Consider the following 26,877-nt stretch of genomic DNA (forward strand, 5'->3'; position numbering starts at 1 on the left):
CATACAGCACAGGATATAATCTGTGTCACTTATGTGGCAGAGAATACAGGACATGTCTGGGAGATGCTAGCAATCAATCACAGTACAAGACACAGCTTCCAAAAAAAAGGCTAGATATGGTTAGCAACTAAAATGTGATTAATCAAAGCAATAAAAACCTCAAGCCTAAGCTAAAGGCCAGGATTGTCAAGTTGGGGAAGTGACCTGAATATGGTTTCAATAGTGGCAATGGTATTACCTTTCATCAAGAGTCTCAGATTTATGATGTAGGTATCATAGTTCCTTCTATAGAGGTAATATTGCATCTATAAGTCAACCTTGCTGTCACTCAAGTGACTTCATGATTCAAGAAAAGTGATCATTTGCAGACCTCGTAAAAGTTTCCTTTTAAACTCTTATTGGAAACAAATTAAAAACAGTGAAAAGGATAGAGCTCCTCCCTCCTTTCTGTGTATTCTCTCCACACCCTGGCACATCAAGTCTCTGCAGGGCAAAGTGCATGGACTCCCACTGAGGCCAGACAAGGCAGCCCACCTAGAAGTACATATTCTGCAGACAGGGAACAGCTTTAGGAATAGCCCCAATTCCAGTTGCTCAGGCCCCACATGAAGACCAAGATATACATCTGATACATAAGTGCAGTGAGCCGAGGTCCAGCCCATATATATTTTGTTGGAAGTTCAAACTCTCAGAGTCCCCAGTGGTACTTTTAGTTAATTCTGTTGGTCTTCCTATAGAGTTCATGTCTCTTTGGGGACCACAATTCTTTCCCCAACTCATTCATAAAGGTACCAAGGTCCATTCAATGTTTGGCTGTATGTCCCTGCATCCATCTGAATCAGCTACTGCTGAGTGGAGCCTCTCTGAGGACAGTCATGCTAGACTCCTGTTTTCACACATAACAGAGTATCATTAATAGTGTCAGGGATTGGTGCTTGTCCACGGGTTGAGTTTCCAGTTGGGCCAGTTCTTGCTTGGTCTCTGCTCCATCCTCCATCCTTACATTTTTTGTAATCAGGATAAATTTTGGGTTAAAAGTTTTGTGGGTGGGGTGATGTCCTTATTGCTCCACTGGGTTTCCTCCCTGGCTACAAGAGGTGGCCTCTTCTGGTTGTGTATCCCCACTGCTGTGAGTCTCAGCTAAGATTACTCCCATTGAATCTCAGTCTCCCTATCCCAGGTCTCTGGAATGTCCTCAAGAGCCCCGCACACACCCTCACTCCCATCAGTTGCAGACTTCCATTCATTGTCATGGCCATCTGGCCATCTCTCCTGTCTCAGGATTGGGGAAGGGACTGTGGGAGAGGAAGAGCAGGAGGAAAGTGACAATTAGGATGTAAAATGAATAAATAAAAAACATTTTAAAGGAAAACACACACACACACAAACACACACACACACACACACACACACACACACACACACACACACACACACACAAACCCAGCACCTCATTGAGCTCTCCTTGTGTAACACAGAAAGATCTTTCCTATGTTTTCCAGCTGAATATAAATCTGATTTTTCATATTCCAACATGGTCAAAATCAGAAACTTGGTAGACTCTTTGATGAGATGTTTGTTTGTTTGTTTGTCTGTCTGTTTGTTTCTAGAAAGTAAGAAAATGAATTCTGACTTCATAACCAGCATTTGGTCAAATGGCAAAAATAGGAGGAAGGGGAGCTCTACAGAGATTTCTGTCAGTTAGATTTTTCTTTCCATTTATACAGTCATTAAATTTCAAAGATGGAAGCTTTTGCAGGCCTGAAGGCCTTTACTTCCTGTAAAGGACTGGCACAAGTACTTCCTTTAAGAGGCCTGATGGCGCTTCTTTTTTGAGGCCTGATGGAACTTCCTCCAGACTCAGTATACAGAACACAAAATGCATATGTGCGATTTTTGAAATGCTTTTAAGCAGTATAACTAAGTTGGTATTGAGAACATGAGTTTTCCTATTCTCAGCCTTACTAAGGCCAATCTTTCCTGTTCAACCTTCAAGTTTGTAAAGCCTGGAAGGGATAGTGGACTTAAAAAAACAGATGTCGCTACAAGTCACTTGGAACCATCTCAAAGAACAACCCCTATGACTGACAAAGAATGGATGTGTATGGCGATCTGGCATTTCTTTGCAATTGGCTGAGTTTGCTGGTTCATCTGGTGTGAGTATAATTAACCACTGCTTTTTAAAGATGCAAGAATGGAGGCCCACTGAGTCCATTACATGTTCCACATTGGCCAATCTGATCAATATTTCTTTTTTATCAATAGTCTTAAATTATGATGCAATAATTTATGCATATGGAAACAATGAGACTATCTTGATGGAAAGATATATCATATTAATATGTATTTTACAAATATAAAGGTTGACACCACAAACCTCTTTCCCACTGTGCTGTTTGGTTTTGATCCAGCTTAGGGGAATGAGGTGTTTTTCTTAACTGTCCACTTTGTTTAACCACTATTTTTATAGTCCAAGTGCTGTTTTGTGTTTTATAACCAAACAGTTATTAAAAAAAAAAACTTAATGAATAAGGAAAAATATTAAAATTTCTCCATAAAGAATCCACTAGAAAATTCTTGCATATGATAAAAAGCAGGATATAAAATTAATATACAAAAAGTTGTGACCTTCATATATGCAAATGACAAACTCGCCTAGAGAGAAATAATGAAAATAATGTCACTCACATTAGACTCAAAAATAAATACAGTTTAATAAATCTAACCAAAGGGAGAAAATACTTGGGCAGTGAAAACTTTTAAGGAGCCAAAAAAGAAAAAGAAATTGAAGAAGACACCAGAAGATGGAAAGACTTCCTATGCTGCTAGATTGATAGAATTAGTATTATGATGAGACAGAGACTGAAGGAAGGGCCAACAAATCAGGCTGGCAATTCTTGAAATGTTCATCCTTACTGTTTAACTTTCATAGTGCTCTAATGTACCATCCATGCTACTAGATGAGAAGAATAATCACAATATGACTAAGCTGTGAACCCTGCCAGTTACAATAATAACTGGCCTGGCACAGCATGCCCACTAGTGCAATAGTGACGAAAGTGTCATGGAAGTCATCAATCACTTTCTGATTAGATTTGAGTTGTACCACACTAGTTGAAGCATATTACTGGCCAAGAACCTCTGACTAGATACATCACAACCTATAGGGAAGAATCTCCTCCTATTACACTGCTAAATTTGCATACTATTAAATGAGTACCTACTGGCTTAGTCCCTATGCCCATAGTTGAATGGATCTCTCAACTCTGATCAGGGAAGCATTCTACTTGTTTTAGATGGTGAGTAACACAGAGACCTACAATTGGTGAAGGTACAGGGACTAAGAGACTCCAGAATGCTCAGCCCTAAAGAGGCTAACTCCATCTATCCCTCCTTTTCAAGTCTCACAGATCAACGTGAAAAGGGATAGAAGATAAAGAAGCCAGAACCAGATGCTAGCTACAAGGAAACTGTGTCTTCTTGTCAGAACACAGTCAAAGGAACGATGCATGGTGATTAATGCCTTGGGGTGTTGTAAGGGAGGCTCAAGAAAAGAAAGCCAGAGAACCTTTCATCTCAAGTACATTTTGCTTCATTGATTGTTCTTGGGCATCATTTCCTGCTTCCTGTGTTTAACATTGACATTCAATTGATAAGACATGTTTATTTTTGTTGACTTAAGATCATATCTATAGAATCTGGTGAAAGGATTTGCTGAGTACTATCTTTAGTGGGCCTTGAATCTGGATATGGATTTCTACCTTGCTTTCACGCTTTGCCAGATATAATATATAATATGTGCCAGCAACTGTGATTAAATTGGCCTGTTCTAAGAAGTTCTGGAAAAGGGCTGCTCTGTTAATATTTAGTATGTGCTTACTAGTGTTTATTTACAGGTTTTTCTGATCATCTTGTTCTGAACTTAAATAACCTTCCTTGAATTATTGCCTTCTTTGTTTATATTCATGTGTAAAAGCACACTAAAACTGAAGTAAGATTGTCTGGAACATTAGACATTTCAGGTCCTCATATTTCTGGTCTCACAGACAGTTTCGCATAAGTCTACAAAAGTCGACCCTTATGAACACAGCAGAGTAATACACAATTATGATGTCACAGTAGTTGTAATGGTACACACAAGAACTATATGAACTCAAGCCAGGCCAGATACCACCATAGAGATAGAAGAATCAGGTAGAAAATTCTGCCCAAGCTTAGGACCATCTGCAACCGACAGCTTCAGAGAGAGAACAAATCAAGGTTGTTTTGCTTTGTTTGTAAGATTGTAGCCCCTGGTGACCACACTCCAGTGGAAGGACACAAATACAGAAGTATATGAGAAGTGTACTTGATGGGTTTAAAAAAATAAATTTCAAGGACAGTTGGAAAGGCAGTGAATGGAAAGTGTGCATCACGGAAGAGTTGTGGGAGAGGTGAATACAATCAAAACATATCATTTAAAATTCTCAAAGGACTAATGATTTTTTAAAATATAGGATTAAAAATAGAAATTTCTGTTTGTACTGTTACAATGTCACCATGATGGGAAGCTTTCTTTAATTAGTCTTGAGTGAAGAATGTTTACTGCTGTAATGGTCTATGTTTTAGTCTGACTTATGTTGTCTATTTTAAGAAAGGAAGAAAAAAAAGAAACCTTGCAGTACTCAGAAATGTTTGAATGCCCATGGCATTCTTCTCCAACACCTGACAAGGCTGTTCTGAAACCATAGCAAATGATTGCAATGAGTGATCATTTTGTCAAAGTACTCATGAAAATCAGATTATTTGTGTGTTGTGAATTGAAATTTTATTTTTATGAACACTGCCCTACACACACACACACACACACACACACACACACTTCTTGTGTTGAAATCCTAACTCCTAACTTAAATGTTATACTATTTTGAGATGGGGCTTCTCAATGAAAATGAATATGAGATTCAATCAAAAGACTGGCCTTGGTTGTGAGATTAATGTACAAAAGTAGGAAGAGATAAAACTATTCTATCACGTGACCACAAAAAAGGAAACAGATATCTGTAAAAGAGGAGGTAGCTCACGCCAGTATCCTGATCTGACCATGCCTTGGCTGTGGTCTTTCCAACTTCCAGAACTATGAGAAATGAATGTTGCTTATGTCTCTAAGCCTGTGGTAAACTTTTTATACCAATTTAAACTGAACAAAACATTGTGTCACTTATTCAATAGTAAAACACCTTTTAATGGCCAAATCTTACCAATTTCACCTTTATTTATATCATCATATTCCTGACTACTTCCTCTAGATAATATTATAAAGAAGTTATTATAATAAAGAACAATAGCCCATATCCTGTTACTTGTCTTCTTACCACCTCTAATATTCCTAGTGATTTTATGTACATGAAATCTACTCAGTAACATGAGTGGTCTACTTAGTTTATATAACCACAGGTATGTTCGTGAGTTTTTAAATGAGTAACAAAATGGATAAACCTGAAATAGCTCTGATGCAAGCATTTCAGACAATAGCTAAAGAAAGCTTAGCCACACTTCGTGTCCTGTCCAAAACTTTTGCATTATAAGAATGTTATTCCAAGGACAGTGAGGTGTCTCAGTGGGTAAAGATACATGCTGCCAAGCCAGTACACCAGAGTTCCATTTTTCAGAACGCACAGGATTAAATACTGAAAGTTTTATCTGACCTCTACTAATGTACTGTGACATACATAATCCCATACTCATATATCTACACATACATACACACACACACATACACACACACATCAATGTAAGCAAATTAAAAGACTTGTTCTACTTCCTACAGTTTCAATTTCCTAAAAATGAGTTTTCAAGGATTTACAGGAAGTTATAGCTTATATAAAGAGCTAAACTTAGAAGGACTTTTAAAATAATTTGGGCAAATCATAAAAGGTCAAAGAAATTAAGTTAGTGATATTTTGTGTCATGTGGATAAATTTAATCAACATTGGAATACATCATTTAAAAATTAGCTGTTTCAAAGGAAGTTACACAAAACTAAACCACCATGAACAAAACAATAATAAATAATGTAAAGAGAAATAATTGGTATTTATTATCATAGATCTCAATGCCAGATTGACAAATTTCTATTTTTATCTTGCTCTTAAAGGCAAAAAAAAAAGAATCCCTCTACTAAGTCAACATGATCAAAGCACAAATAAACTCAGAGAGACTGAAGGAGCATGCATGGGGCCTGGACAGGGCTTCACCAGGTCCTGTGCATATATTTTATGGTTTCCATTTTAGTGTTGTTATGGGATACCCAAGTGTGCAAATGAGTGGGGCTCTGTTTCTTGTGTCTTCTCTTGGGCTCTTTTCCTTCTGACTGTTTGTTTTATCTAATCACAATGGGTTCTGTGTTATCTTAGTCTAACTTATTATATTAAATGCATTATTATCCCTCAGATGCATTTGTTTTCTAATGAGAGAGAGAGAAAGAGAATGAATTCAGGAGGTAGGAAGAGGTGGGAAGGAACAGAAAGGCTTAGGGGAAGAAAACTTGTAATCAGAATATATTATGTAAGAAAAAAATCTACTTTTTCCTCACATAAAAGAAAAAATGATGAAAGAAAGGCAAAGTTTGTAATTTTAAAGTAAGATGCCTGATAGTAAGTAGGTATGTACCCCACTGTGTCACTCAGACAAAACATGAGTCTGGTTTTCAGAGCTTATCATCAGCATCATCGCTTTGTCTCCATGGCTACAGAGATTTGGAATAAGGATTTTATATTCAAGATATGAGTGAGTATTTAATGGTTTTTCCCAAGTATGGAAGCTGACAGTTATCTACCAAAATGCAATTTATGAAACATACCAGGGAAAAAAATGAGAGAAATGCAAAAAAGAAGGAAAATAAAAATTATAAGATTATACATCATAAAGAAAAAAAGCAGTTTTAAAATAGTGGCTATTGTTGATAGTACCAGCTCCAGAGTTCTGGAAGGATGGTGACTGACAGACATTTTTTTCACTCAGTTGGGGAGGAGTAATCTCATGGGCAAGGGGAAATGAAATTGATGGGCATGTGACATTTTATTAGGAAATAAGGATGGAGACCAGAGATTATCATGAAAACATGATTGTTGACATGGGGTGTCTAAGCTGGGTTCTTAAAGCACAGCAGCTTGTTCTGTCCTGAAGGTGGGGGATTAAGGAGCATTCTTCCACTTGGAGAGAAAAACCTATGTTAATCAGTCAACATGTTTTATAACATAACGGAATATTTTGACCTGCCAAGAGAGAGAGATCCAAATATCTTTAAGTATGTGTCATAGAAATGGCTGGAATTGAGTTTTAAACTAAGAAAACACTTTTGTAAGACTGCAAAGAGGACTCAGTAGATTAATGGGCCTGAGTTTAGATCTCCTGCACTCACATAAAAGTTGGCATAGTTTTGTGCATCTACTTGTCATGAGTAAGATTATAATTTGTATTGTAGATACACATAGCCTCCTTCTTGAAGTCTAGCTTTCATGGTACCAGAAAGTACTAAGCAATCTGCTGAGGGAGGGGAACACTTAATAGTCCCATCCAGCTGTGACACCTATGAACCACAACAATAGCAAGTATAGAGAGACATCTGAAAAGGTGAAATAAATGGCTTTAATATATTAGTGCTAAGCAGTGACTGCCAAATTGGACCTAGGGCCCACTCAATGAGATGAAAATCATGTCAACGACTAGACACCTAGAAAGAAGGGAAGACTATACAGAAAAATGGGTTAATAAACGTAACTGTGCTAGTTTTAATGATATATCTCCCATAGTCTAAGGCATGTACATAATTAGTCCACAATTAGTATCACTATTTGGGGAGGCATGAGCAGTATGGCCTTGCTGGAAGAGGTATGTATATAAACAAAGGTTTTTAGAGTTTAAAGACTTGGGCCATTTCAAGTTCACTCTTGTTGCTCTGTAGTTCTAGATGTGAGTTCTCAGCTTGCTGCCCCCATACCTTCACTTGGCCATTACAAAATGGAGCCTGCTGGAATCAAAAAGTCAAGTAAACTCTATTATCTATAAGTTTCTTTGCTTGTGGTGTTTTATTTCAGCAATAGAAAAGTGGTCGATAATGAGGATTAAATACAAGTTTCCAAGGCAGAGAGATAGAGAGGAAGACGAAGGATGAGTGACACCAACATGTACAGGACAAATGACAAAGTCAGGGAGAAGGGGAAGGAGGAAGCCAATTACATGAATATAAATTATGATATGACTATGAATCTGTCATCATGTCTCAAAATAAGAAGCATGCTTAAAGGGATACAAACAATTTCACATTATTGTACTCAGCTTGAAATCACCATGAGACACAGCAGTAGGAATACTGAGAGCAAGAGAGTGTGTGGATTTGAACGGATAAAGCAGTCCAAGATGGAAACATGAATATCTGAGACCAAGAAGCATCCAGAGGATTGTATCACAGAGAGAGGCACAACCTGCAGGAAACAGCTGTGAATGCAGAGACCTGAGAAAACAAGCCTCGAAGTCAAACCAGGAAGCACAACAGGATCAGACAGGTGATAGGACCAGAGGAATGACTGAACATGAGATCTATTAGAAGATTTTGTTAGAGCCGGGCGGTGGTAGTGCACGCCTTTAATCCCAGCATTTGGGAGGCAGAGGCAGGAGAATTTCTGAGTTTGAGGCCAGCCTGGTCTACAGAGTGAGTTCCAGGACAGCCAGGACTACACAGAGAAACCCTGTCTCAAAAAAACAAAAAACAAAAACCAAATCAAAAAAAAAAAAAAAAAAAGAAGAAGATTTTGTTAGCAAATGTGTGTGTGTGTGTGTGTGTGTGTGTGTGTGTGTGTGTGTGTGTGTAGACCATGTAGTGACAGATGGGTAACCTGGAATGGAGTGAGTAGAAGTAAAAGAGAGTAAACTAAGTCTTCTTCAGTCAAATGGTATACTACAAAGCATAGCAGAAGTTATCCTCCAAACATGCATCTTTTGCTGAATTATAAATTAAATCACAGTGTGAACTAGCATGACAGGGCATATATATGTATATATATGTGTGTGTGTGTGTGTGTGTGTGTATACGTATATGTATATATACATATATGTGTATATATATATATGTGTGTGTGTGTGTGTGTGTATACGTATATGTATATATACATATATGTGTATATATATATATGTGTGTGTGTGTGTGTGTGTATACGTATATGTATATATACATATATGTGTATATATATATATGTGTGTGTGTGTGTGTATACGTATATGTATATACACATATATATGTGTATATATATATATATATATATATATATATATATATATGTCATACAAGGAGAAAGGACTTCCATCTGGCATTATTTAATTACCAGCTGTGTGAACATTTACAATGCTGTCATGGTCCAGATGATCTGATCAGCAAAAAATAGAACTTTTTATCTAGCAATGAAAAGGCATAAAATAGTGACTCTTTCTTTTTATAAACTATGACACTGTATCAGCTCATTACATAGCAAAAGGGAATATGGAAGAAAAACAAAAACACTGCATGAAAATGTAATTGATTTTGTAAAATTGTCATTAAAATTCAGACTTCAAAAAGGCAGACATGGTGGGAATTCTATGTGTTAAGCATATGCTATTGAACAATAGATTCTCCTATGGTGCATACTAGGCAATTGTTTTTTTGTTTTTTTTTTAATGGGCTAGAAGTATACTTTTAATCTAAAAGTTACCAAGTAAATGAAACATACTTCAAAAAGAATTCTAAAGAGACTGGAGAGAGAAAACACAACAGCACAATAGCCGGGGCACCTTGAGCCCAGCATTTTCACAAGGTGAGAATGCTCTGAGAGCCATCCTTGGCTGTGTCACACACACACACACACAAAAAGCAGCTTCACCTTAAAGAGCAAATGAAATTTAGGAAATTGGGGCATTAATCAGAACAGAACCATAGATCTAAGTGCCAAATAATTTCTTCTTTAAACATTAGCCCAACTGATTGCAACCATGCACAGAAATGCCACAGTTTTTCTGAACAAATAATTTTACAAATACATTCAGTTATCACTGTTTATAAGTAACACGATCATAACCACTGAATTGCCAAGTTTTTCTGAATACATAAATATCATTTGGAATTTATCATTTGATCAGCTCAGCGAGTTAAAAATAACAAGAATATTGTTCTTACTAATAGCTATTCTGCCAAAACAAAAGAACAGAACATTTTGCGTTCTTCAATGTATCTTAGCTTTGAAATTCAGCTGACCTTGCATGAACCACAGCTCTTAAGGATATTCGGAGGCAAGTGCACTGTTTCTTGTGAATCTGAAAACAACATTTGTCCCAAGACACTTCTATTTGTTTTTGCCCAAAGGAATTGGTACTACATTTTGAACTCAAAATGATTAGAATTTCACGTCTTTTTAGAAATTATTTTGTCCAAAAAAAGAATACACTAACTTTGTGTTTGGTAAAGCAAATCAAAATTTCCATGTTATGTTTAGTTTAATGGAAATTGAATTCTAAGTATGAAAAGACTAAAACCACTTTATACTACATACACTAGGTGACTTGTGAAAAGGCACACTATAAATAATTGATGAATACATGATTTTTAGAAAAAACTACAGGTATGTGTATTATGAGAGAAGGTTATTTTCTTTCAATAATTATCACAGGATTTGAGAATGTTAATCAATCAAATGATAAGTATTTACTGAGCATTCTGTTCTGGTTTTGACTAACAAATTTTAGGGGAAGCTACTCTTTACCAAATTCTGGTTTTATGTAAGGTGTGGTGAGAATGAGAAAGACCTGTCTCTGGGCCATTCACATTCACAGGTTAAAAAAAAAAAAAAAAAAAAACCCAAACAATCAAACAAACAAACAAACAAACAAAAACAAGAAATACAGTAATAAATAGATGACACAGAGAAGGGAGACTTGTGGACTTGTGGAGGTTCTGACAGGGCATCTCATCAAATCTGAGATTAAAGGCAAAAAGAAAAAAAAAGTGGTTAGCAACATGCGCTGAAGCTGAGAGCCAGGGTTTATTCTATTTATATAAATAAACAGCAGATCAAGGATAAAGAACAATTGAAGATCAAAGGTGTGTGTGTGTGGTGTGTATGTGTGGTATGTGTATGTGTGTTGTGTGTGTGTGTGTGTGTGTGTGTGTGTGTGTGTGTGTGTGTGTGTGTAATCATGATTTGAGCTACTTGCTGTTAACTTCTCTGCACCAGAGACAATATCTACTTGGCTATCACTGGAAATGTGGAAAGTGTATTGCAGAGGTGACAAGTGTCCACCACCTGTTGCTTCCTGCAATGTTTATAAACAACCCTGCTTTCTTTTAGTGATATATCTCTAGGAATCCAGAGGCTACCTTTTCTTTGATAACCCTTGGCTTGATTGACTAAGGCACTGAGTGAAGTTGTGTTAACTGATCTTTATTCCCTTACCTAGAGTAAAGACACTTGTGCATATAGTTGATCAATGCTCAAAAATTACTGAATGTTCCTGGGAACTAAAGTTACTTTTCAATTAATGACTCCCATTTTACTACGTGTCTTCTTTGAGTACTGATATTAGAATGCAGATACCATCTTCCTCATACGGGTAAAGTCATGGAGCTCTTGGTTTTGTCTTGGTCTGCCTATTAATTTGTTCTCCTATGAGGAGCTGTGGACACATCAAAAAAAAAAGCCACAAAGCAAGATTGAGATGAAAGTTGGGAAAAACTTGAGGTCTTTTTGCTAGCAAGAAATAGACATTTTATATACCACAAACAAATTCGAAGCATGGTTAGTAGTACATAAAACCCCGGTAGCTATGAGAAAATATATCTGTAAAGTACATTAGATCCATTATGAATGATTGGGGCAGCAAATAAAATAGATTGGTGCCAGATGGGAACTGACAGGATAGGTAGAATGATGAGACTGTCTGGAGGAGGTCTTGTGATTTAGCCCAGGGTCTCTAAGTTCAACACAGGCTCTTGTGCTGGGCAATTATGAGAATCGTTGTGCCTCACAAAAATTTCAGAGACGTAGGAATCCCATAGGAGTTAGGAGCTGGGACTGCACGTTCTTTTGAAATTTTTAATCAAAGGACTTCATGAATCCACAAACAGATCGATTTGTATAGTAACATTAGCCACAGTGTTAAAAATATGTTTGTACTGATGAGATATTAAACTCAGGTCTCCCTTATGCCAGGCAAGGTACTCAGTTCCACCCTTCACTTTCTTTCTTTCTTTCTTTCTTTCTTTCTTTCTTTCTTTCTTTCTTTCTTTCTTTCTTTTTTGGATATTTTATTTATTTTTATTTCAAATGTTATCCCCTCTACCCATTTCCCCTCCGGAAACCCCCTAGACCATCCCTGCGCCCCTGTTTTTATGAAGGTGCTCCCCCACCCAGCCACACCCATCTCCCCATCCTAGCATTCCCCTACACTGGAGCAGCGAGCCTTCAAAAGACCAAGGGCCTCTCCTCCCATTGTTGCCCGACAAGGCCATTCTCTGCTACATATACTACTGGGGCCTCAGGTCGCTCCACGTGTACTCTTTTGTTGGTGGTTTAGTCTTTGGGAGCTCTTGGGAGTCTGGTTGGTTGATATTGTTGCTCTTCCTGTGGGGTTGCAAACTTCTTCAGCTCCTTCAGTCCTTTCTCTAACTCCTCTATTGGGGACCCCATGCTCAATCCAATGGTTCACTGCGAGCATCTGCCTCTGTATTTTTTAGGCTCTGGCAGAGCCTCTCAGGAAACAGCTATTTCAGGCTCCTGTCAGCAAGCACTTCTTGGCATCCGCAATAGTGTCTGGGTTTGGTGTCTGTATATGGGATGGATCCCCAGGTGGAACAGTCTCTGGATGGCCTTTCCTTTAATCTCTGCTCCACACTTGTCTCCGTATTTCTTTTAGACATTTGAAAAGAAAGTTGTAGCACATTCATCCCTAAGAAGGAACTAATCGCAAGCAGTTTATTCCTTCTACTGTCAATATAAGTTTACTGGGTCCCAATCTTTCACCATTCACTGCCTCAACAGGAGTTCGCGCCTCAATCAAGTCAAAGCACATAGTTCTTTAAAATATTTGTCCACTCCTCAAATCTACCAAAACACAACAATTGTTAGTGGTCATATTTTGAGCTCATTTTTCAAAATGTGTTGCTAATTCAGATTCATTAATTTTCCTAATTGTTATTTGTTCACTGACAGGGGAAGGTCTCAGAGGATTAAATTGCTGCCATGAAGTCTCTTTTGGATTTAGGGGATATTTAATAATTACAGACTAATGTGAACTGCTGGGTGCATACTTTTGTTTTTCTTTTTCTCCAAAATGGATTTTTTTGTATCAGACAGAAAGAATTAGTGAGAAAGAAATATGTATAAATATTCAAACACACAATTCAGATGCACAATCTTCTAAAATCGACAGTGAGACATACTAACTCTGTGATGTGTGGGAAGTGCATCAATACTTAATAGGAAGATGAAGAATGGCTTCAGTAAAAAGAGATAGTCACCATAACATCACTCCATCAGAAGCCATGGCTAGTTTTTCTCACAAATCACAGGTAGCACAAGCCCTTCAGAACAGTTCTTGAAATCCTTCTGATTTAATTGAACAAAAGGACAGAATTCTAGACTAAGAAATTGCTTCTGAAAATAGTGTAACAGCTCTGTATAAATGAGATATACTTCATACAATCAAAACATATTTGCTCCCATGACTCAATAGAATAAGAAATTTAGAATTTTCTATTTCATAAATCTATACTGAAACATAAAACTTTTCAAATTTAAGTTTTGTTTACCAGACTAACACCAGAATATTGAGAAAACAACTTTAGCACCTCAGGGACAAAGTTTTTGTTTTCCCAAGGCCTATCATCTCGAAGGAAATTTATCAGTGCAGTAACACTAACAAAGAGGTGAATTTTTCAGCAAACAGATACAAACACTGAACACAGGAGCTTAAGTATCTTCCTTGGACAGATAAATTTTACTGTTATTGGCAAAGAATGGACTTTCATTATGTATTCGTTTAGCTGTGAATCAATTACATCATAAAATGCAAGACTCTGACTATATGGTACCATCAAATGCTCCAAAAACATCCTCTGAAAAATCCTGGGGGGGAAATTAACAGGTAGTAGTAACAAATTATATTTGAACAGGAAAATGAATTACAGAGAAATGAGCACTCTGTAATCTAGAAAGTATTAGAGAGAGCCTGTGATAAAACTTAAGGTTTTTTCAGATAAAAATGCCTGACATTTGCTGCCATTTTAAATTATTATGCCATACTTAAATGCAATGAAAAATATGCTAGCTGTGTCAGCACACATGTCCCTAATAACTTGTAGTGAACTCATAAACCTTTGAAGCAGCTACTATCAGATTCAAGGCCAAAGAATTTACATTTAGGTGTTTTGTAGAATCTGTGTTTTGTTCATTTGTTGACTGACGGTATACCAGAAATATTTTGGAGACTGGATCAGAGCATTGTAATAGCCATTAACATGATTTCACAAAAAACTTAGAGATCCCTAACTCACCTGCTTGTAGGTTGCACCTCACAGGCCTCTCTAGCATCTCTTGTTAGCATCACAACAAAGTCACCAAAGCTGCTGCTCAACATCTCTGATTTCCCAGTCTCACCAGAAGGGCAGAGAAACCCGCTGACAGTTGGTGTTAATGTGGGTACTCACAGGAGAACATCTCTGTGCATGCCTACTTCAGTGTGAGTCAATAAGCCAATGAATTTTGCAGGATATCATGTGTGGAAGAAATATTTCAGCCATCTATATTGTTCAAAATCAATTAATCCACGTATTGAAGAATGATTAATTCTGTACCCTCATTCCATTAAATACACAATCCAATATACAATAAACAAAGTGTATATGTATGTGTATATGCATTGTATACATGTATGTCTCACACATCTGCTCTAATGTGTGGATATGTGTATATAAACTCTGCCTTCTACTCTCAGGTGAACCACATAACACAGGAAGCAATTTTAGTGGCTATTTTCTTAGTTCTACCTGGCTTAGTATCAAGAAAATATGTCTTAATTAATATGGTTTTTCTTTTGCAATGGATATTCAGAGAACTCTATTTTGTACTCTTCTAAAACCACAGTTGACAACAGAAAAAGGTATACATGTCACAATTAAGCTTTCCTCCCAATGCAGATATACAATCACAGCCAAAATTCTTTAACATATTCAGTGTCTGAAACCTTTGTTTCTACATATCCTTATCTAGTATATAAATTATGGTAAAAATAAAATATATTCCTAAACTTGCACTGAGTCTTCTTTCTATATTTTTAATTGAGACTCTTGCTGTGTAGTCCAGACTGTCCTCAGTCTCCTGCTTTCAATGCCATCTCTAGCTGTCTTTATATCTTAAGCATTGTAACTCTTATGAATATGAACAACATGAAGTAAGAGATCTGGTCATTCAGTTCACAGATATTCTGGTAAATGTTTGTATTATTGATGAAAACCGCCCATTAAAGTGGTTCAAGTTGGATGTGTTTCCTATCACAAGCATACCTCCTCTGTAAAGCTTTACTGAAAGCAGAATGCTGCTCTACAGAATATCTTCATTATAATTTCAATGAATGGAATATTTTCCTTGCAATCTTATGCCTAAGTGACTACAGAAACAATCATTTATTTTAAAATTATTTTAAAATATTATTAATTGTTAATACAGAAAATGAATTTTAGTAATCTAAGTTTATGTAGACACTGGCTATAAAGTAGTATTCTATAACTTCTCACCAAGTCAGCATGAGCTGGTGACTGTGCCCAGTATCTTAAAATTGCTCAAGGTGAGCAAAAAAAAAAAAAAAAAAAAATCAGTACACAAAACACTCAACAATAAACTTATTGCAATTTTACTAAGAAAATAATTTCTGTTTTGTTTTTCTTTTGAGACAGGGTTTCTCTGTGTAGCCCTGTCTGTCCTGGAACTCACTCTGTAGACCAGGCTGGCCTCAAACCCAGAAATCCACCAGCCTCTGCCTCCCAAGAGCTGGGATTAAAGGCATGCGCCACCACTGCCCAGAAAGTAATTTCTGAAAACAGGAGCTATGATTGCCTTAGTAATCAAGCTCCTGATAGAAACTAGAAAACTGCAATACACCATGTCTTATCTTATTAGCTATATCATTTTGCTGAAATACAAGCTTACCCTTTGCACATGTATACAAGTGTCCCTATTTACTTATCTTTTGCCTTTTTTATGAATTTATGGCTATTCAAAAACTTTTACATTTCTTAATAATGTCTTATTTTTTATGAAAATATTCCATATCACACAGTATACATTTGTATAGGCCCAAAATATGTAAATGTATATATACATAAAAGTGTATGCCTATGTGTGTAATGTCTTTCTTACTGATTTCCAGCTGTACAAATTCCTTGTGGATAAGCCCAGTTGTAATAAAAAAGAAAGGCATTGAAACCTCATGAAAGTCAGAGTTTTGAGACAACAGTATAGTAAGAGAAACAAAATGCCTTGACATCCACAGCCAGATCTCTACCAGAGAAGGGGCATTACCTCTTTGCAGAACAAGTGCAAAAGAGAGAGCAAACTCTATCACTGTGGGTACTTTGAAGTCCAGCAATTGGAAATGGTCACTGTTCTCACCAGCTTTCAGGTATCTGATATCTGTATACTAACCTGGCATTGGAAATAGAATCTGCCTGTCTTCCAACAGACACTTGGAGCTCTGTAACCAGAAGTATCTCAATTAGGCTGCTATGTCAGAATCCCTGTAATATTCCTATCTCTAAGACTCTACAGGCATTTCATGGTGCTGGCAGTAGCCAAAGTTGCCTCAGGAAAACAAGTTGATCTAACAGAGTGGTTGTGAACTAAACCTGGGAGTTGTCTTGCACCATAAAGGCCAAGAAAAACTGAGGGTGACACCATAAAGAATAGAAGACAATGTGTTTATCCTCTGAATGCAAAGGTGTGACCAGCTTCATGTAAACTTTCATACTGAAGGTAAGCATCCAATTTTCATAGGACTCCTTCTTTCATTGTACTCCATTGCTTGCTAATGACAGAGCAGGGAAGAAACACCTTGATTTCCACTCTTGATCTACCCATAGAGGGTATGGGTATGCTAAACAAGTTCTGAAAAACTCTGTGGCCCTGGCTTCCACTCTATTCTCAGATACACATGTATGATAGGCAAAACAATTGGAACTTTGTTCAGCTCCAGCCACAGTTCTGTTCCTATCTAAAGACTTCAAGGAAGCCAAGAGATGCACCATAGTTCTTGCTGCCAGCCTAACCCCCTGAAGCACTAGAGAAAAAAAATGCCCAAAGCCAAGCATCACTCAACACCTTGTGTGATCTCTACTCATACTACTTTCAAGTCTGAATTGTAGTGTCACAAAGCAGGTGCTATAGTTTCACAATGACCTCTTCCAAGACTGGACGATAAGTTCATAAGCCACGCGCCACTTCTGGGGCTGCTGGTACCAGAGCACCTGTGTAACAGCAAAGCAAGCTTCAAAAGCACTTGAGATCTTCATCACTAAATGGAGGCCAAGCAGCTACTTGGTGGAATGTTCTGTATATGTCTTGAATTTTGTTTGCTTTTATTTTTCAATACTGGGAATGGAGCCTGTAGCCTTATGGGTGCTAAAAATATGCTTTACTATTAAGCTAGTTAGCTTCCTCATTGGCTACACATTCTTACACCTTACCTTCCTCAACTGATAGAGTGATTCAACACTTAGATAACCCATACGGATAGTGCCTTCTCTAATTTCTCTATGGTATACACTATGCCCCAAATCAATCACTGACAAATTCTGGAGTTTAGGGGAGAGATATACTACAGTTCCTGTCACATAAAAATCAAAACACCAAGTGCACAAAACAAAGAAAGAATATAAAATGCAGTAAGGGAGAAAGGCCAAGTAACATATAAAGGCAGACCTATCAGAATTACACCAGACTTCTCACCAGATACTATAAAAGCTAGAAGATGCTGGACAGATGTCATACAGACCCTAAGAGAACACAAATGCCAGCCCAGGCTACTATACCCAGCAAAACTCTCAATTACCATAGATGGAGAAACCAAGATATTCCATGACAAAACCAAAATTACACAATATCTTTCCACAAACCCAGCATTACAAAGGATAATAGCAGGAAAGCTTCAATACAAGGATGAAAATTATACCCTAGAAAGAGCAAGAAAGTAATTCTTTTCCAACAAATCCAAAAGAAGACAGCCACACAAAGATAATTTCACCTCTAATAACAAAAATAACAAGAAGCAACATTCACTGTTCCTTAACATCTGTTAACATCAATGGACTCAATCCACCAATTAAAACACATAGACTAATGTACTGGATACTTGCACCTTACTGACATAAATTAGTAAATAAAATATGTAAATAAAATATCCAATAAAAAAATAAATAAAAATAAATAAAAAATAAATAAAAATAAATAAATAAATAAAAAAAGTGGGAAAAAAAGAAAGAAGTGATACACAATCTATTGTATTTATTGTATATAATACTATGTTTAGATTCTGCAGCAATCTGTCTAGCTGTGTATCTTTATTTATGTACTTCCCTATATTTATGCAACAAGCCTGCCGTTAGTCACTTTCTTTTGCTGTAATAAAACACCATGGCCAAATAAAACATATGGAAGAAAAAAAAAGGAAAGGGAGATGGTACAGTACAGGTGAAAGAAAAGTAGAGAAGGGCAAAGTGGAGGTAGAGAGCCTTAAGTAGGGAAGAGTTTGGGAGGATTGGAATGTTGGAATTTAGGCAATTTGGGGATGTTGGAATTTAATTGTTCTTTTAAAAAGCCATATGGAAGCCTAATATCTTATAACACAAATAGAAAATACATACATCAGAAATAAAATAAAATAGAAAATACCAACATCACTTTGTTTGGGAAATTATAGAAGCTTCCAGAACAATATAGCCTTTATTGTCTTGATTTCTTAGCAAAATTAGAGTATAGTTGATTACAGAAAACATCACATAATGTGAAACAAAGACATAGAGAAAAGTACTGGAACTGAGCTGGAAACTTCCACCTCTTGGATCATGCTGTAAGGTACAATGTTGGTTGTTGAAAGACAAAATGCATCAATGACCTTACCCAGCTCTGCACCCTGGGAACCTCAAAGCCAAACTGTCTGTCAAGATTTGCTGATATGTATGGTAGTGGCACGATGGCTGTGGATGTAACTATCTGCTTTCGGATTGATTTAGAGGCTTGCTCCATTAGAGGATGTGTATGCCTGATACTGCAACTCCCGTTAACAACTTATGACTGCTGAGGTCATAAGATAAAGTGGATAGCTTACTACAATTCTTTGACCAAGTGTATATAGTCTATAGTCTATAGTATATAGTCTATAGTCTATAGTCTATAGTCTATAGTATATAGTATATAGTATATAGTATATATAGTATATAGTGACACTGTGTTTATATCTACAGATAACAGCTATTCTATACCTTAACCAGAGAAGTCTATTTTCAGAGAATGGTGGCAAATGCAAGTTCTCATGACTGTACAAAGTTGACGAGAAAAAGTGACATCTGAGTGTTCATCTCTAAACAAGGTAGCTAAACTATTCTTTCCAAAGATCAAGGCACACTACACAATAAGGGACAGAAAATATGTAAGAGCCAAAATATTGGGTAGAGGTTGGTAAATGCCATTGTCTGGAATCAATGTAACCATTGAAATCATTAACTCAAGACTGATTATTTGCATTGGACCCTCACAAGACTGGTCCTTTCAACAGTCATGGAATGGGTAGTGGCTCATGGGGCCCTACCCTATGCTCATGAACAGTTGTCTGTTTATCGATGCTGAAAGAAGGAGAATAATCATTTTCAGTTATGTATCCACTACAAACAGCTTTGAGCTTGTAATCACACAGATGGCCCTGGTTAAACTCAGTGGGTCAGAAAACAGAGTGAATAGACATAAACATAAACATGAAAAAGACATTTGTAGAAAAGAATTGGTGTAGATAAGGGTGGTAGGAATATTGAAGAAGAGTTGAGAATGCTCACTATATAGTTTTTGCATGTGTGGAATTATCAATGAGGAAATTTAATTTAAAAAAATTTACCAAATAAGTGTACAAGTAAACTTGGAAACAGAACAGTGACAGAAACCTGCTGGCATGCTCAAATTCTATCACTGCAACAGTCACAAACACAGTGAGTACACATGTGCCCCTCATTTACACAATATGTCAGTAGCTTAGAACACTAAAACAACCTGCTCCAGACCATAAATGTGTTTTTTTTTTCAATAACAATTACAACTTTTGATATCCTCTTTAGGAGAGATCACAATAAGGCAGACCTTGAGAAAGTAGAGACTGAGAGTTTATATGCTAGATTAGAGGCAATAAAATTGAGATTAGAGGATATGGAATCTAAAGCAACAGGGAAAAAAAAGGTAGATCCGGTTTTAAAAGACCTACAGAGGCTTGAGGAGAATACAGAATGGCAGCCTGTAAAGATGCTAGATAAACAAGGGTCAGCTATAAACCAACATGGTCAGACTCGTTATTATATTTATATAGTCAAGGATCAACTACTTAATGGAGGTCTACATGCTGAGTTAAAAACACAAATTCTGTTTAATGAAGTCACCTTAGAGCAATTGTCATACAATAGGTTATATGTTTTACTTTGTAGAGAATTAAGATATATATGTGTGTTAATATATCATACTACTGATACATACTCAGAATTCCAATGGGCCTTAATTTCTGAAAAGAATGATTCTGACATTGCATATTTATTAGAGATGATGGCTATTATAGAAACACTTTTACAGATTAAAGCTGATGCTTTGACTTATGTTTTCACTAGAATAAAACAATTTTTTAGACATTATAGCATAAAACCTATTATAGATATATATATACCTTACAATCCTACAGTTCAAACAATTATGAAAAGATATAACAAGACTTTAAAAAAATGCTCATAGAACAGAAGGGGGATATGGAATCTGCCAAAGATAGTTTAAATAATGCTTTATTGACTTTAATTTTTTTAAAATATCGATGAGACAGATAACATAACTGCTATAACACACTGGAGATTAGAAAGGACTGATGAATTAGATCACCCTACATATTCAATAACCTGAGAATGGAGGCCAGGAAATATGTTGCACTGGGCAGATTTTAACACTTGTTTCAAAAGCAAAAGAAAAACTGTGAATACCTTCCAAGTTGATAATAATCAGATATGACCATGGGAAGCATCCAGGAGATCTCCCAGCCAGCAAAATGGCTCAGCAAGTAAATGTGTCTGCCATCAAGACTCGAATACCATCCCAATTCAGATGCTCATCATCTGAAGTTTATATGCCACGGAGAGGGAGAGGCCAGGAATCCACAAGTGCTGTAACACTACTCTGGGTGCCTGACCTTCCAAACTACTGCAGTGACCTTGCCAGATTCCATCATGGGAAATTGGCTCATTATAACAATCATGCCTGGATGTCTAGGTATGAGAAATATGATACACAAGCCTCAGAGAATGAGCATTAGAACTAGCCAATCTCAAGGCAGTAGCTTGCATGCCCCATCAAAATGTACAGAATTACCAGTGAAACAGCCAAAATTAGCCAAAGATTCAGAAAAGAGCTGGGAAAAGGGCACAAGAGCACTCCTTCTGCTAACAGCTTTGTCCAGTGGAGCCTTAAGCAAAAGTCAGATAACTCTACATTTATTGTTGGTAAAAGTGACAGCACTGCTTTCCACTGTCACTGGACTGGATTCAGCTCTTCTGAAGTCACTGGCAAACAAGAAACTTTCTTTAGCGAAAGGTTTGTGGACTAGAGTCTTAACTGTCAGTGTGTGGTGTTAGGAATATGGAAAGATACACTGTCTTTCTGTGGATATATTCCACTGAAATACAGTGGAGCTAATGTGAGAGAAAGAGAAGAGATGAAAATTGGTTATAATTTAGAAGCTGGAAAGAACCAAGATGTCCCACAACAGAGGAATGGATACAAAAAAATGTGATACATCTACACAATGGAGTATTACTCAGCTATTAAAAATAATGCTATTAAAAATAATGCTTGGAAGATTGTTTTCCAACCTTTTACTCTGAGGTAGTGTCTGTCTTTTTCACAAAGGTGCATTTCCTGTATGCAGCAAAATGTTGGGTCCTGTTTATGTATCCAATCTGATAGTCTATGTCTTTTTATTGGAGAATTGAGTCCATTGATATTAAGAGATATTAAGGAAAAATTAATGTTGTTTCCTGTTATTTTTGTTATTGGCGGTGGTATTATGTTTGTATAGCTACCTTCTTTTAGCGTTGTTAGAAGATTACTTTCTTGCTTTTTCTAAGTTGTAGTTTTTCTCCTTGTGTTGGAGTTTTCCACCACTTATCCTTTGAAGTGCTGGATTTGTGGTAAGATATTGTGTAAATTTGGATTTGTCATGGAATATTTTGGTTTCTCCATCAATATCGATTGAGAGTTTTGCTGGGTATAGTAGTCTGGGCTGGCATTTGTGTTCTCTTAGGGCCTGTATGATATCAGTCCAGGATCTTCTGGCTTTTATAGTCTCTGGTGAGAAATCTGGTGTAATTCTTATAGGTCTGCCTTTATATGTTACTTTGTCTTTTTCTCTTACTGCTTTTAGTATCTTCTCTTTGTTCTGTATATTTGATGTTTTGATTATTATGTGACTGGAGGTGTTTCTTTTTTGGTCTAGTCTATTTGGGGTTCTGTAAGCTTCTTGCATATTTAAGGACATCTCTTTCTTTAGGTTAGGGAAGTTTTCCTCTATAATTTTGTTGAGGATATTTACTGGTCCTTTAAGTTGGGAGTCTTCACCTTCATCTATACTTATTATCCTTAGGTTTGGTCTTCTCATTGTGTCCTGGATTTCCTGGATGTTTTGTGTTAGGAGCCTTTTACATTTCACATTTTCCTTGGCCGTTGTGTCTGTTTTCCATGGTATCTTCTGTGCATGAAATTCTCTCTTCTATCTCTTGTATTCTGTTGGTGATGCTTGCGTCTATGACTCCTGATCTTTTTCCTAGGTTTTCTATCTCCAGGGTAGTCTCCCTTTGAGATTTCTTTACTGTTTCTACTTCAATTTTTAGATCCTGGATGGTTTTGTGTAATTCCTTTACCTGTTTGGTTGTGTTTTCTTGCATTTCTTTAAGGGCTTCTACCTGTTTACCTGCGTTCTCCTCAAATTCTTTGAGAGTGTTGTTTATTTCCTTTTTAAAGTCCTCCATCATCATCATGAGAAGTGATTTTAATTCTGGGTCCTGCTTTTCTGGTGTGGCGTGGTGTTCAGGACTTGCTATGGTGGGGGAACTGGGTTCTAGTGATGCCAAGTAACTTTGGTTTCTGTTGTTTACATTCTTATGCTTGCCTTTCGCAGTTTGGTTAGCTGTAGTGCTACTCTCACTCACTGGTTCTGACTGGAGTCTGCTTTTCCAGTTATCTTGGTTGTGTCAGAACTCCTTGGGGTCCAGATGACTCTATGATCCTGAGCTCCAGTTGCTCTGGGTACATTGGCTCCTCTAGGATATTTCAGGATATGGTGTCTCCACAGTAGTGGACCAGCTAGGTGTTTGCTGCTCTGAATGTAGTTGCTCCTCTAGGATGCTTCAGGATATGGTGTCCTCTCTAGGATGCCTGCAGCTCTGCGGTCCTTGATCTCTCTTGGGTACCTCTGCAGCTCTGTGGTCCGTGACCTGTGACCTCCTTAAGGTGCCTTCAGACTCAGTTTCCAGAGGGGAGAAGATTGGCTGGGAGACTGCTCCAGCCACTGGTATTCGGGCCAGGGACAGAAGGGCTGACCTTAATATTTACATGCAATTAAAATGATGTAAAAGCAAAAAGGAGGAGGATGGAAGGGATAGGAGGTTTATGGGGGGGAGGGGAAGGGGATACCATCTGAAATGTAAATAAATAAAATATCCAATAAAACAAAAAACAAAAACACAAAACAAAGGATAAATATAGCACAGAGAGAGGAGTTAAGGTGTTAAGATAAACCCAGAATAAAAATAACATGGGAAGAAATAAAAAAAGACCCAGGAGCAGTTTGATGATGGGAGCAATGTGTGTGTGTGTGTGCAGTTTCTATGGGTAAGTATTCCTTGGATAGTGGGTCCCTTTATTTTAACTTGTTCCTCATGAAACTGAGAGATCTCTCAAATTTTTGATTATACAAAGCATTAACCTCTGTCATCTATTTGTGAAAGCCATCACACCAAGACACTCTGAGGTTGTTGTTATTGTTTTGTTTTGGTTGGTTTTGTTGTTGTTGTTTTGTTTGCTTTGTTTTTGGTTGGTTGGTTTTGTTGTTGTTTTGTTTGTTTGCTTGCTTTGCTTGGTGGAAGGTCAAGGCCTTCTGTCTCATTAGCAAGTACCATTCTCTAATGGCCAGCTTGACACTTATTTGTCAGCATTTGCCTTAAGAGCAAGTAGTAAAGTAGCCTGTGCATCCTTCAATCATGTCTTAGAATTTTCAGTACTCAGGTCTCACTTTAAAAAGAGAATGCAAGGCTTATCCAAAGGTTTTGTCCCTTAGGTTGGTGGCCCTAAACAGACACACCTATTGACCCTGATGCCAAGGACCCCAACAGCACAATTCTGATCCATGTTTTATATCTGTGTCCTCTTTCCTCATAAACCATTAGACACAAAATAGTGTGGGTTCTACATTGGATAAAAATGATTTTTTTCATGTCCTACTCAGTAGGTATGGTAGCCATCTCTGTGATAACATGAATTCCACTTCTTTATTGTTTTGGTTTTGTTTGTTCTTTTGTTTGTTTTTGTCTTCTAAGTACTTAATTTTTGAGATTGCATTTTAATTACAACATTTCTCTCATCCTTCTAAATTCTTCCATAACACATCCTATCGTGTTTGATGAAACACAGCATAATGTGGCGGGGGAGGGGGGAGGGGGGAGGGGGGAGGGGGGGAGGAGGGACCTCAGCAGGCCCAGCATGGCACTGACCTACTACAAAAAGAAGTTTAGTGTGGGAAGGAAGTATGGATCTGGAAAAGTGTAGATGCAGAGAGAGAGAGAGAGAGAGAGAGAGAGAGAGAGAGAGAGAGAGAGAGAGAGAGAGAGAGAGAGAGAGAGAGAGAGAGAGAAGATGGAGGAAGAAAGAGAAAGAAGCCAAGCAGTCCTTATACAGCTGGCTTCTGGCTTCTACCTGGTGGAGAGGCAGGCTGTTGCTAGGTAACTGTTGGTCAGAGCCTAAAGAAATTGCTAGCACCTCCCCTCTCTCATTCTAATTCATGGATTCTTTTCTTTCATCAATTGTTATTTCATGCATATATGTATTGATCTATACATATATTATATACACCCAAAGATAATCCATTGGGAATCCACTTTTTAAAAAGATTTTTAAAAGATTTATTTATTTTACTTTTATTTTTATGTGTGTCTATATGAGTAGGCACATGTGTGTGGGTGCCCCAGAGGCCAGAAGAGGATGTCAATCTTCTGGAGCTTAGATTACAGATGATGTGAGTCACCTAATGTGGATCCAGGAGCTGAACTCAGTTCTCTAAAGGAACAGAAAATGTTATTAATCACTGAGATATCTCATCAGCCCCTGAATTGCATTCCTAATAAATTATTTACAATAATATACATATTTTAAATGGAATACAAAGTAAAATTTTCATATACTTGCTGGGTTAATTTAAATGGTATTCAGCTCCCTTCCCCCAGTTCCAATTATTAATAGATAAACTTCTTTTTTTTCCTTTAATAGTTTACTATTTCTGGAAGACATTTAATAAAGTACTATTTCAGGTGTTGCTAATAGACTTTCATTTTCTATTGCAATTTAAGAAATTACTGTCAATTTCGTGACTTAAAAACAGCATTCCTTTATGATCTCCGTTTTCATACATCAAGTGTGTGGCCACAGCCCTGCTGGACTCTGAGCTAAATTGCTCTAGGCTGAAATAAAAGCAAGAGTAGGGCTAAAAAGAGGAGAAGGGCTGGGGGAAGGGGGGGGGAAAGGATTGCGAGAGGGGGGAGCAGTAGAGGGGCGGTGATCAGGAAGTAAAGCTAATTAATTAATTAATTAATTAATAAAAAAGGCTTTCCCAGAGCTCAAGGTCACCTCCCAAACTCTCCTCTCTCTCTCTCTCTCTCTCTCTCTCTCTCTCTCTCTCTCTCTTTCTGTCTCTGCTCACTATCTCTCTATTTCTCTGGCTGTTCTTGGAATTCAAAGCCCAGCTGGTGAAAAGCATTCATTTACAATTTCCCCTCTCCTAGGACAGTTCACCACAGTTTGCCTTTCTTCTAGGCAATAATGAAGGTGTCTGCTGTTGATAGGTTTTTTTTTAAAAGAGTCATTCTGATCAGGCTAGAACCATAAGGGAGACTCTCCCTCTGGTGTAACTCAAACTGAGCTAATCTAAGACTTTCATTAAGTGTGAGCCACTACACCCACCATTGCCATTAGTGTTATTGTCACACAAGTACTTATACACTGGACATGTGTAATTGATAGTGTGAGTGATGCTTGAATATATAATATAATTGTGGATGATTGGGTATCTTACCAGAATTTGGCCAATCACACTGAGTATGAGAGTTAATGAAGTACATATATTATTTGGATTCACTTATTTATTTAATGGATATTCATCCATTAATATAATTAAGGTTATTATCAGCATTTTATATGATATCATTTAATAAACAAATTGATCACCTTTGCCACACTGTAACAAAACACCTGGAAAGAACAACTTAGCAAGAAAGATTTATTTGCACTCCCTGTCCATGTCCTGAGCTCATGATTACTT

Source organism: Arvicanthis niloticus, chromosome 25 (assembly GCF_011762505.2).
Source record: "Arvicanthis niloticus isolate mArvNil1 chromosome 25, mArvNil1.pat.X, whole genome shotgun sequence".
NCBI lineage: Eukaryota > Metazoa > Chordata > Mammalia > Rodentia > Muridae > Arvicanthis > Arvicanthis niloticus.